Consider the following 14,138-nt stretch of genomic DNA (forward strand, 5'->3'; position numbering starts at 1 on the left):
GTAGAGTTGGAAGGGACCCCAAGGGTCATATAGTCCAACCCCTCGCAATGCAGGAATCTCAACTAAAGCATCCATGACAGATAGCCATCCAACGTCTGCTTAAATCTCTGGTGGTTAATCTGTTGGAAGCACCTGGAATGAATAGCTCCTGAGCATAGCACATTTAGGGGCAGGGTATCTGTTTCCAGAGAGACCAATGCACATGCTCCCTCAACTGCAAACCCAAACTCCAATTTCTTCTTTTTTTAAAATGACAAATCAAGCCCCCAAACCTTGAAGCAGGAGCGCAGGGGCTCTATATAGAGAAGCCTTAACATTCATTCACATGCAAGCAGCTGTTTCCACCTTCCCCTTTTTTCTCATCAGAAAAGCCATCTGCACCAGGCTTCCTCTGCACTGGCACGGGCAGCAAGCAACAGCTTCCCATTTCTATTTATTTCTAAAAAGAGCCCTTTATGACAAATACCTCCCCCTAATCACCATTTCCGATAATGAACAGGCAGGCACCAAGCAGTTTGCATTACAGAGCCATCAGCACAGAACAACATTCAGAGGTGAATGACCCCCGAGACCATCTCCACAGCTACGGCAAAGCTTCTCCCTGACACTAATCCTGCCTGTCATTCTCCCACTGTGCTCTAACCACGCTGACGTCCGCCTGCTCCACCACAAGCTTAAACGGGGCCCTTCCCTGACTTTTCACTGTCTCCCCCAATCAATGGCTCAAGCGTGCTCTTTTCACCATGTCCAAATGGCAGCTTCACTCCTAATCAGAGTGCCTTGCCCCTGTTTAACAGGCTTCCCAAAGGCTCTGCCATTTGCATTCATTTGCAAAGCAAACTACTTTTATTCACTTTGTCCTGCTATCAAGAATGCTCCCTGAAGCAGATAAATTGGCATAAATATACAGCCTGCCGCTTAAGAAGCAGTAAATAATAGCCAATAGTGGGAAGGATTTTATCAATCATCCCCTGTTTTGTGTCCGTGCATGCCTTTGTTCACCAAATGCTGAAAATCATATCTGTGCGACTTTTTCTACAACCATAATAATTCAGGACCGGCTGTGTGGGTGGGTGGAGACACAGACACACAGACTTATATATCAATAAGGATGTACTTTTTCTGGGGAGGAAGAAAGAAAGAAAGATGTACGTACACACACACACACACACACACACGGTGCAGTGGGAAAAGGGGGAAAAGTGCTTTGGATCAGGGAAAAGGGGGGCGGGCAGCCAATTTCCAGTGCAATAGAGCTTTCCGTTGCACCATGCTCCCCCCCCCCCCGGGAAAGAGGCACTTATAGATACTTAATGTAAAACTCACTACCCAAGTATCATGTGCTGTTGGCCAGGATCCAAAAAGCCCTTTCAGATGTTGTGCAATGGCTTATTGCGTACTTGGTGGGATTTTGAACATCCCACTGCTCTTGTAGCAATTTGCACTATATCGGGTTTGTGAAGCTGCTATAAGATTTGGCTGGGGGCAAGGAGAGGGGGAAGGGGTTGATGCTGTCAGAAAGAGAGACTCTGAAATCCTGCAGGGTCCCTTGAGCTAGGAATGTGGCTCTTGGATCTTGACCTATACCATTACCTGGGGAGTTGGCAGAAAGTATGTCAAGTGTGCTTGTTGCTATTCAGCATTTCTTCAAGCAGAGATTAGTGTTCTGAGAAGTCAGTGTAAAAACAAAAGAACGGGGAGAAACTGGTTCCCCCTTTTTTTCTTTCTATCAAAAGCTTTCAATACCACATAGCCAAACGTAAGTCTAATAGTGTGAAAGTCTGCAAAGCTTTTGAACAATCTGAAACGGTGGGGAGATAATAGGAAATGGAACAATTCCACAAATTCTCTTTCACATAGACAACATTTAAGAACACAAGAGACAGCTGCTTTGCAGTCTACTTTCCTAACACTAATAATTAACTGCCCATGATTACTTAAAACTAAGTGTATTCAAAAGAACACGCTGAATGAAAAATTCCCCACTTTGAATTCTCAGCACAAATATTGAGCAGACAAGACTTGTTGTTTTTTGTTAGATTTACCTTTCCAAGTAAAAAAGTTAAGTGACAAGCAGATCCACACTGTTAAAAATAAAGCTAGGTGGTACTATCTAAGGCCAGCATTTGAAGAACACATGAAGTCAGGGATAGGAATCCCATGGTTCTCCAGACATTGTTGGACTTCCAACTCCCCAGCCAAGGTCACAAGTGGTCAACAACTCTTAGAGGGACATAGCTGCCTGTCTCCACCTAAAGTGCTTCTCCACATACTTTGGAATCACACCAATTTCTCCTCTCACCTGCTGCTTATCACAGCGTGTAGGATGCCACTTCAGAGGGTCTCTGATTTACAGGGTTTGTACCCAACTAAGTTATATGCAGAGCAGACCCACTGAAATCAATGGATCTGCATCAGCCGAATTCCTTAGTTCCCGTTCGTCTACTTGGAACAGGACCTATTATGGGATACAACCCCTGGAGTGGCTTTTGTGGTATGTGAGAGGACCCTGGGAGGAGAGCCCCGCCACAAAAGCCCTGAGCATAAAAGCAGTCCCATGCGCTGAGCGCATAATAATTTAGAGAAAAGCCGTTCTCAGACAAAGTTCAGTCAGTGGCCTTGGGCAGTTCACTCTTCCCCCACCTCAGCTTCTCTCACAAGATTGTGGAGGAGGAGATAAAATGAGAGACAGAGAGATTGCAACTTTCCCTTGAACCCTTTAGATGCAGAGGCGGAGATGCACACATACCCAAAACATTAAACTTCCCGACTTCCTTCCTTACAAAAATGAATTCCTTCACTATCTGGAAGATACAATGCCAGGCCTAACATATATTATTTCTGAGCCCCAGAGGCTACAATCAACATACCAATAGTTAAGCAAAGCCCTCAATTTAAACTATAAGTTTCCATATTTTGAGAAGGGGAAAAGTTTCTTCCAAATCTTCAACATTTCCCCCAAAAGTTAAATCATTTCATTTAAGCCAACACTGCTAAATGGACTGGTCTGGCTATTTATGTGGGCTATCAATGGCTTAGGCTAAAAGATCACATTTGAATCAGGGGGCAGGAGACCTTTTAAAAGTCTGTGGACAAAAGAAACACATATGTTTATTAGAATGTTGCTGAAAGTATTAAGTAGAACCTTGACAGCTAGAATTTAGCTATGACTGAACTGGCATAATAAACATCTACAGCACTGACAACAGGGAAGGGCTGTAGAGAATCTGCTTTGCAAGTCTGCGGTTCAACCTTGGGCTTCTCCAGGTAGGGAACCCTCTCTCTTTAATTATGGAGAATCACTGCAAATCAATGTAGATGGAACAATGATGCTGACTCATTATAAAGCAGCAGCTTCTATGTTCCTAGAAGTAAAAGTGAAACACCTTGAAAAAAATCTGAAGAATTCGTTCTGAAATGAGCCGCTGAACTTTGTATATTTAAATTCATGTTCAAGTAAACTTTTCCGTATGTTGCTTTGATCATTTCTTACCAAAATAAATTCAGAAAGAAAGCTTGTCTTTTATGTTAATTGCTAAAAAAAACAGGCCTCCATAACCCTGGAAGCATACATATCCCCCTTCAATATACATAAACATGTACACACTCAAGCAGCTGCAGGTACACACACACACACACGAGCTTTTATTTTGTTCTTCTTAAGGGTTGGTGAATTTACAGCTCTTCCACAACAGTAAACGGTGTCTTTAAGATAACCCCCTGTGACTCCACTGCTATAAGCAGCTAGGAGGGTGGCAACACTGTGAATTTATTCTCCTTGTATTGCTCTGGAGCCAGAGTCAGATGAATGTGTAAGCATAAGCCTTTGCCACTTAAAACCATGTTTCTCCAATATTACTGAAACACTGGGCCAAAACTCATCTCTACAGTAGAGTGATAGAAGATGCCACATGGTGAGGGGACAGCTGTTGTGTCTACACAAGCATTCAGATTTTACATCAGAAAGACAGTGCTTTGGGATTAGCTCTCCACACTGAACACAACACACTCAAAAGAGGGGGGGGGCAAACGGAGACATGAGGAACCATTTTAAACCCAAAAATTAAAAACAGATTACTTTCACAGCTATTAATATTCATATCGGCTGGTCAAATAACATTTTAAAGAAATTTACTCAATGAGATTTTTTCATGCTGAATATAAGCTTTTAGCAGTTAACTGTTTTTTTGTGTGCTGTGCTCCCTGCTCTTATGGTTGCTCTAAATACCTTTTAAACACCATACACAAACATTTCAGATATTCCAAGAAAACAGCAAATATGTTTTAAAATTTCACACACTGCCCTCTTATAACCTGTCATTTACTAACAGGCTTACTACTGTGGGCAGCTGTAGTACAGCTGCATTTTAATAGAGAGGAAAGTGCTCTTGTTCCTGCGGTGACAATTTACCATTTTAAAAAAATTAATTGCACCACTATTTATTTATCCACACAAAAATTGACATTCTGCCTTTCTACTATATACCTGCCAGTTTATTTTTGCTCTCTCCAGTACAGCCTTCCCCAACCTGGTGCTCTTTTCGACTCCCATGTTTCTTGGAGCTGATGGGTGTTGTGGTTCAAAGCAGCTACAGCCATGTAAGATAATATTCCTGCCCATTCTAACTGTTCAAGCAGAGGTCATTGCAGGTGCCAAGAGGTGCCGGCTTGGTGACCCCTGCTCTATGCTTTGTGCTAAGATCAAGTTCTCTGCTCCTTAATTCTGGTGCCCACATAGCTTTCAGCTTTCTACAACCCCGATTTTGCCTTCTTCATCCCTATGTGGGACACAATGCCTCCTGTCCCTGGGCTTGGTGTGAGCTTTGCCTCCAGCCAGATATTCTGCTTCTGCTGATAGGAAACATTCCTTGCGTGGCCACCGGTTTCAATTGTCAAAAAAAGTCTCTAGCCCCACTAGAAAGAAAGCTATGAAGCAAAAATGTGAAATGAGTCAGCCTGACAGCTGAAATCACTGAAATCACAAAGGAATGAAGTCAGAGTTGTGATTGATAAGTGATTGATTGGAGACCAGTCAACAGGAATTCCTGGAGGAGTCGTCGTCCCCATTTTTTTTGTCTTTTCCCCCTAGTCCTTGGAATCTCTGTAGTTTGCCCTTCCTTTTTTCCTAGTAATCAGGACACATCTTTCCAGTAGTGGGCTTGTCTGAGATCAGGTACTCCCTAGAAGTTATTCTATGCGAGTACAGTTGTACCTCGGTTTACGAACTTAATCAGTTCCGGAAGTCCGTTCTTAAACCAAAACCGTTCTTAAACCGAGGTGCTCTTTCCCTAATGAGGCCTCCCGCTGCCGGTGCCCTTCCACCATTCGGATTCCGTTCTTAGACCAAGGTAAAGTTCGCAAACCGGGACACTATTTTCAGTTTTGCGGAGTTTGTAAACCGAATCGTTCTTAAACCAGACTGTTCTTAAACTGAGGTACCACTGTACTACTATACAATGATTGTGGATGAATGTGAAAGAATCTCCCCTTCCACAAAAAGGCAAATGTGAAAACTTTGCAAAGAGTCTTAGGGATGTCTGCTGGTGTGCAGGAACTAAAGACCAAACACTCATAAGAATTCACTGTATAGTTAATTTACAGTTCAATGGAATACATGGAAGTCTCTGTGTTTAAAGGGATATCCTATGTTTTGGTTTTGGCTTAGCACTGGGGGTGGGGTGGGGAGACAAGGTTCTTGTGACTTTAACAACTGTATGGGAGGCAGAAATTCATCAGGTTAAGACTTTTTTTTTTTAGTATGGAAATACAATTATGCGGAAAGTTTCACAATGACTGTACAAACTCCATTGGGGTTCCAGAAATAAAATAAAATGTTCATTATGAAAACACCACCACCAGGATTATCCCAGACTAAGAAACATAAGAGGTCCAAAGTTGATACAAAATTCAAAAAATAAAAAGTTCGATTGATTTTTAAAATAAAATCTCCAATCTGAGTAAACCGCTAAACTTCACTTTGCTACTGTTTAAAAACCATCCACTCTGCTGACAGATGGTGCAGTGCATGGTTTTATTTACACTGCAGGCAGATGAATAAAATCCAGGAGGCCGAATGAGTAGGAGACCAAAGGAGGAAGGAGGCACAGGGCTATAATTGAGATTTCATAAGTAATCGTTTACATGTTTTTAATACACTGGAAATATGCATTAGAGAGTGTACTATTGTATATACACTTCTAACACGAGACAATAGTATCAAAGGGTGCAGAATGATACCGGGATTAGCAGTGTTGCCAAAACAGGAAAGACACCTGGAATCTGTCTTGGTGTTTAACCTTGGAAAAAGACAGTGCCTGGGCCTTCTTCCCATTTAAGCAGCGATAATAAAGCCCACTTCACAATGGCATTATGAGGAGGTTTGCTTGACTTCACAGGATGACCACCAGCAACAATCCAAGGAAGGCCTTGCAGGCAGGGGGTGGGACCGGGCCAGGCATAGCTTCTGTCTGCTGCTAAGCATGCCCTCAGGGGCAATTAGCCAGAAGCCGTGTCTTCAGATGAAAACAGCAGCCTCTGTACAAGTTGCTTTGGGGCAGACTTCCTCCTACACTTTGAAAAAAGGAAAAGGAAAAGCAGCAGCTCTGCCCTGGACCCAATTCTCCAGAGCCAAACGATGATTCTTCTGAATGCAGGCGAAACCAAATCACCAGGTTGGGGAAGTTCCTGTGTTGCAAAGCAAAAGCAAACAGCCGGCAGCATCAGCAGATGTCTCAGAAGATATTTCCAAAGCCACCTATATACCGTACGTTTAAACTTCTGCAGGAGATTTTAAAGAAAATGGTATTGTACCCCCCAAAAAATGTTCAAGTTCAGTGTTTTGGTTTTCATTCTGTTTGAGATTTGGAGGTGCCTTTTGCTTTGGGGGGGGACCTTAAAAGCACACGCAGCAAGTACAGAATTAAAAATAGTAGTTCTAAATCCCACTCAATGCAGCATTCTGGGTATTCAGTAGCTGAACAAAGTAATTCTAGCATATCGCTACTGCACAGAAGTGAAGCCAACAACCGACTGTGCTTTTCTGCCACCTAATGCTCCCAATAGTTCCTCTGAATACACTAGCAGAGGTGTGCCTATGCCATCAATGAACCAAACAGGCACAGGAATTGAAAATGGGACTCAGAATCAAAATGCTGAGATTTAGCTTCCATTTAGATAGGTGGTACAAGTGACAGGTGGGGGGAGAGAATTGTGATCCATCAGCTCTTTTACTGATCCCATTATGAAACAAAATGATCAGGGCAGGAATCAGTTTGGACTCCACTTCAGAACTTCAGTTCAGAGCTGTAGACTGACACTGCACTTGACTTCTTGCATTGTTTCATTTTTGGGCACTTCAGATATATTCTCTGCTGGTTACAATGGATAAATCAACCAATGTTTTAAATTTGAGACAGAATATGGGTGGATGGGTGTGTGTTGAGCTCGTCTAAACATTGGTGGGTTGTTGGAGAACTGATGTTGCCAACTCTACTGCCTCCCAGAAATTGCCTCGTGGGCAACCTGAGTTTTCCCATGTTCCTGCTTCATACCTGGTAGAGATAGGTGACACTTTTATTGAAAATATTAATGTATGCACAGATTTAGTGCCGTTTGGTGCAACCACGCTCTGTAACAGCACTGGAGTGTGAGAGGCAGGGAGACAGACAATCACAAAAAGAGCACAGCAACAGACAGATGCTATAGTAATAACATACATTCACAGACACACGGAGACCTACAATTAACACAAGCTCAGTCAAATGCTACTAATGCCAGAATGAGAGATGGGCATAATGCTCTAGGCAGGCAAGGACAACAGTAAGAGTAAGGCAAGGTTTGGAACGAGGGAAGATTGCACAAGCAAAACACAACCACCAACTTCTCCAAACTCTTTCAAATGCTGTTCTCAAGAGTGTTAACAAGCAAAGGGCAGCGAAAAAACTGAATGCTTTCCCAATATGTTTCTCTTCAGTATCCCTCCCCAAAGCATGGTGATTAGAGAGTTCTGGTGAAGTCATTCCCTGATTTGAAGTCAGAGCCGTCACTCATGAAACTACACCCCACTTTTTCTCCCTCCCCTCCTCACTATTTTCCTTTCATGGAATGATTGCAGTAGGTTTTAGAAAAATGCATTGAGTGGGGCTTACAGCAGCGAACTACCCACTAAAGCAGGTGCAGAGATTTGGGAGCAGTCTGCTTTGGTTTCCACCACATACATACAACAAAAACCTCCGTTACGAACACAATTGGTAGCTATGTAAACATGCGTATCTGGCTGTTGTAACAGAATGTGCAAAATCTTATTCAAAACTTTGTTCAAAAATTTATCAGATTAACAAGATCAACATAAGTCAACATAAATGGCACACCCACATGTTCAAATTATCAACAAGGATTCAGTCCAAAATAAATAAAGTGTTCATGGGGTATCCATGTAGAAAAAAGTCAATGCAAAAGTACTTTCGAAGTAGAAATAAGTTTTGAATTCCACAAGAAGAGGTGTACATCAGGTGTAGAGGTGGCAACAGTATATCCAACTGGCAAACAGGCGTGGCAAACCAATGTCTATAAACAAGGTTCCCGGGTTATCTCCCTTGTTTCACCCCGGTTGGCTTACTCAGTAGCTCGCAAAGATGGAATCTTAACTCAAAGCTCTAGGTGTAATGCCAAATAAAGCAAATAATGGTTCAGACATGATCCAAATGCCTCTGAAGCAGCTGGCTTTGCCTTGGAACTCATGTTTCATCCAAAGCAGATGCACAGGGCTATCAGGAAGAAATGACAAGCAACAGCAGATCTGAGTCTTCAAATCTAAGTTGCTACCAAATGCCTGTTAGCCCCCCCCCCGGGGGGGGGTCCCCCAAGCGGGAAAGTAGGTAATATAGCCCTCCTCCACCAATTTCTTTCTGTCTGTCAGTCTACCGAGCAGAAAAGTGATTCGAATGAAGCTGAAAGTGCTGCAGGAAAGGAGAGAAGGAAAGGACCCAGGAACCTCTTACTTCTACTGTGTTTCCATGTAAAAATCACCCCACCGAACCCTTTTACCAGGTTTCTTGGGAAGTTTTTTTGGCAGTAAGTGTCTGCTCTGGTTGCATGGGATTCTGCCCTTAAACACTCAATCCAGCAGCCTAGTGTCACTTCATATATTCTTTGGTGTCGTGAAGTACATACTTCACAGGGAGCGTGTACACGGCCTTGTGCAAATGTACACAGACAAGATTAAGCCCATGCCTACTTCATACAGGTACGCTTGCCAAAGAGGCAGGTAATCATGGCTACTTGACAGGTATACCTGCATGGGTTTGATGTTTTCTGTGCACGTCTTGAAGGTGTGCACTAAAGCAGCTTAGATCTCTACCTAACCCTCCCTGGCCCCTCCCAATTCGCCACTGGCCCAGCAATCCTTTATTAGGCAGCGCTCAGCAATCCCTGCCGGTCCTGGCTATGTACAGTATCTTTCACTGACACAGATGCTATACCTGCCCTCCCCTGAAAGGTATGATTTAGCAAGCATTTTTTAATATACAAATTTGCAAGTACTGGAACAAAACTGGCTAATAACGTAACAGGATCTACATGAACAACCCACGCCGTTCTTTCCTTTTAAAGGAAGCAGTGGGGAAAGAGGAAGAGAGAATATGAATATGAATCCCAAACAAGTAATAAGCAATGGATTACGACAGCATAAAGAACTCATCCAGCTCTAGTGAGATGGAGAATTATTGCTTTCTCTGTCACTCAAACTACTTTCCAGCTATCCACAACCTTATCCCAATCTAACCAGGCAGCCTAAACTGCCTGTGACATTGCAGCATAAATATCTCCCATTTAGTCATGTTTGATCTAGATTGGTACAACAAACATGATTGATGTGAATACAGTTTCTGTGAAGAAAATTCTGCTTCTTTTTAATCTATTAAAGCAGGCATTGCAGTCACATTTTTTTTACTTTGAGGCTATTATTAATTAGGCCAATTAAGTACATATCAATTCTGACATTCCTATCTCCTGAGTATCCCCACCAGGTCTCAAGACAGAGCGTAATTAAGATGCTTATTTCTGAGCCATGCTGTTTCTGAATACTTTACAATGTTGGCCAGATTAATTTATAGTAGTTGTTTTCAATTATGTAGAATAAGCCTATTACAGCATTTTCGTCAATGGCACCTGTTTATAATGTTGATAATCACTGCCCTTGTAATATTATCCAGATCTATAGTGTGTCCACAATTATATTTGCACTGGTCCAATTTTATACGCATACTTTATTTAGTCCTGGCTCATTCTCAGTATTTGCTGTAGTCCTGAGACAAAACTAATTTCCAAAAAACAAAAACAAACCTAAGGCCAGATTCCCCTGGCAACTCATTCATCTTGTTCTTAAACCTCATCCAAGTCAGCTACAATTGATATGCATGTGGCAGATGACAAAAAGGCTATCAGTAGGAAGAACCAGAACATATATAGATTTATTAGGATCACAAAGAAAGCCCAGTTGTGCAAATTATTAACCAGGCAGGTCTTTGCTATGCTAAATTAGTTACCCCTGTTTACCATTTTCATATTCTCAGAATTGCAGAGGACATTACACACTAGCTAGCAAGCAACAAAATTATACCTTGGTATTTATTTCACGAACCCTCATTTTTCATCTATGGTAAAGATGCTTATTATAGCAAGAATGAAAAAAAATGGTTAAATTCAGATATGGTTCTATAAGAATAAAGTATTATTTTCAGATTAATTTAAAACGTAACTCACTGATTTCTGATCTAGTAACTGCTATTTTAAATTACTCTGTCATAATTTATTCTAAATGGAAACGAAAAGAAAAAGAGAGAGAGAGAGTAAAAGGTAGCAATATAAAGATCTCAGCAGAGCCACAGCATACATACCAAAGCACGGATACAAAAATCTACATTTCCTATTGGAAACATTTATGAACTTGCAGTATTACTTTTTTTAAAAAAAATGCAACAATCTTCAAAATTGTTTCACAAGTTTAACATGTTGGTGCTCGGGTGCAGTTCATAAGCCAAAACCAACCAATGTGAATGCATTACTGTCACCACTTAACAAATGAAGCAAATTCTATCTGTTTGTTTTCACCAAAAGGCTCTGAAATAATTCATACTAACAAGCTACTGTTTGAAAGTCCTAGGAATCCAGGCACGGATGACATGGTTTCACACAGTGAAGATTTTATAACAGGACTTGGTGTCGTGGAGTCATCATCTGCCTGCTTCTGCCATTTAAGGAAGGAAGCGGGGGCAGGGGGGAGAGATTGGAAAAATCAGGGAGCAGGAGGGGTCAGAAAAACCCATTTTTCCTTTGTTTGGCTTCTGCTGATTGGCTGCAGCAGTTTTCAGCAAAAAGCATGGAGGGAAGGAGAGAGAGAACAGACAAATCACGGATTAGAAATGTCCCCATAGGAAATAATGGAAAGCACCAGCTCATTATACAAATGCTCACCTAGTGAACAATTTCCTGCGAACACACTGAGTTTGGAGAGTGGGACCTGCAAGTATCATACCACCATCTAAGCTCATAAACCTCCTAAGCTACCCAGGTGCCTTCAAGCTTTCATCCTGGGACTTGGGAAGCCGCTGCTGGATGCAAGAGCCGGCCTCTGCCCGCGCCTTATTCCCAGTTGCACAAACCTTGGAACATGTTGCTGGAGTTCCTAGCTTGGGAAATGCCAACCCTAGTGATCACAAGCACCCAGAGAACCTCCAGTATAAGGCAGGGACCAAGAGAAACAGTGAATAGCAAGATGAAAACAAAACACAAATTTAGTTTCTAGGTAGCCTAAGACACTGAGCATGCCGTAAGGTTCAGCTTACATTAGCCTGGCATGATCAATGGATCTTCAATATATTCTGATCTCGACCAAAAACAGTAAAAAACAACAAAAAAAATGACCTCACCTATATCTTGTGCTTTACATGGCCTGTCAGTTGTTCAGCACAAAACAATTATATTCATTGCTGTCTGCCTCTCCTCCAATAGACCATACCAGGCACATCTTTCCCCATCACCATTTTAGCCTGGCTATGTCCATTAAAAAAAAAAAAGTAGTTCAGCTTGGACTTAACTATTCTTTAGCTCCTTTTGCATTAAAATTGTAAATGTAAGCAGCTCTCTTCCCCTTGTGCCATGAAAATGCTTTACATAGCTAGAAGAAGGATTGGAATAATGTATGGATGTTAGGGCTGGGTTCTAGTATGAGCACAAAGCCATAAAAGTGGTTTCAGTGCTTTCCTTCAAGTCACAAGAAGTCCTTTGGGATCCAAATTTACTGTGGAAAAATTCAAAATATAAGCAGCTTTTGAAGTGGCTATTATTTAGTGCTAACAGTATGTTTTTCTTACTGTGGATAAGCAATGGTATTTTCTTCACTTTCAAAACAAAGGAATACCTTGAAAATATCTATTTGTATATTGATTGGAGTGTATGTGGTATTTTGCAAATAACAACAATGTAGAGAGATGTCTCCTATTGTTCTGCAAATAATAAATTCCTGATACTGCACCAAGTGCTCAAGAGGAAAGAAGGCATCACAATTAGAAATAGTTCATAAGTACCCAAGTCCATTTTATGGAAAAGAAATTAAAAGGCAATTTTTAATTGAAAGGCCAATATAATTGGTAGCACTTAGCAGAAAGCATTAACTCAATTATTTCTGATTAGCTTCCAGGCAATTGTTTTAATTCAGAAAAGATGTGAAATACTCTTTAGTAAATTTGATTATAGGACACTCAGGCATGTAGCTCAAATAACCTATAGGTTCCATTGCGTTTGGCCTGTCGTAAGGCAGGTGCAGGTAAGCTATAGCAAGAGCAATATTTTCAAAATGCACAAGTTTTGGTAAATCACACTCACTCTCCCAGAAGAAAAAGTCAACATCACCCACGTCAGTTCAACCCCACCAAAATGAAACATTCACACCCCACAAGATAAATTTATTTCCCATAAGATATGGTGACGGCTACTTGTCTGAATGGCTTTAAAATAAAAAAGAAGAACTAAACAAGGTCACAGAAGACAGTATCTGCCAACCATATAAACCACATGTGTGCTGCCTTAGGCTCCATGATGGAAGAAAGGAAATGTATTTTATTTATTTACTTAAAGATTTATAAACTTTATAATATATACATAAAATGTATAGCAGGGCTGTGTGTAGCATTATAAAATAAAACTACAATAACATCAATAAAAACACCAGTAAAGAACGGTTGGTTAAAAAAACACATTTTCCTAAGGCCTGTCTGATCAGCACAGCTCTTGAAAGGAAGAAGAGATTACTTCTGCCTAACCGGCAAGGAGTTCTATGGGGCAGGATCTGTCACACTAAAGGCTCAGTCCCTGGTAAAGTTCAAACCTCACTGAAAGATCTCAGTATTTGAGGTAGAGCATAAGGAACTCAATGGACCTTAGGGCATAAATGAAAGGCGGCGGAATCTTCATTGGCTGGATTATAAAAACAAGGACCTTTCAGCAGCAACTCTGTGTCAACACCTACCCTTAGATCATCGTCAATTTGGTTTGGTAGAGCTAAGGAAATTTCTCAAGGAAATCAGCCCTGAGTGCTCACTGGAAGGACAGATCCTGAAGCTGAGGCTCCAATACTTTGGCCACCTCATGAGAAGACAAGGCTCCCTGGAAAAGACCCTGATGTTGAGAAAGATTGAGGGCACTAGGAGAAGGGGACGACAGAGGACGAGATGGCTGGACAGTGTTCTCGAAGCCACCAACACGAGTCTGAGCAAACTGTGTGAGGCAGTGTAAGACAGGAGTGCCTGGCGTGCTCTGGTCCATGGGGTCACGAGGAGTCGGACACAACAAAACATCTAAACAACAACAACAGAGCTAAGAAGCGAAACACCCAACTTGCAGCAGAAAATAAACTAGCTGCTTGTTATCTGTTCACTTGAAAGAAGAAAGTCATCATAAGAATGGTTTAGTGTTTCAGATGTTTTATTTTTATGTTAATGAATTATATAGTTAACAAATAATTTTTTAAAAAAACTGTGAAGCACTGACTGACCTTGGCAGACCTACATCTACATATTATGGGGTGCTAAAATTGCTCTTTTAAAAATCCTACTCTTAAATCCAAGTCAAAACAGAATATC

At 41.4% G+C, this 14,138-nt stretch overlaps 1 protein-coding gene across 2 annotated transcripts in view; it reads right to left on the reverse strand.

Moving 5' to 3' along the window:
• Positions 1-14,138, reverse strand: part of DNAJC1 (DnaJ heat shock protein family (Hsp40) member C1) — a 71,694-nt gene that overhangs the window by 8,777 nt on the left and 48,779 nt on the right. The gene's annotated exons all lie outside the window — the stretch shown is intronic.

The sequence above is a fragment of the Zootoca vivipara genome, chromosome 11 (genome assembly GCF_965207765.1).
Source record: "Zootoca vivipara chromosome 11, rZooViv2.hap1.1, whole genome shotgun sequence".
Classification (NCBI taxonomy): domain Eukaryota; kingdom Metazoa; phylum Chordata; class Lepidosauria; order Squamata; family Lacertidae; genus Zootoca; species Zootoca vivipara.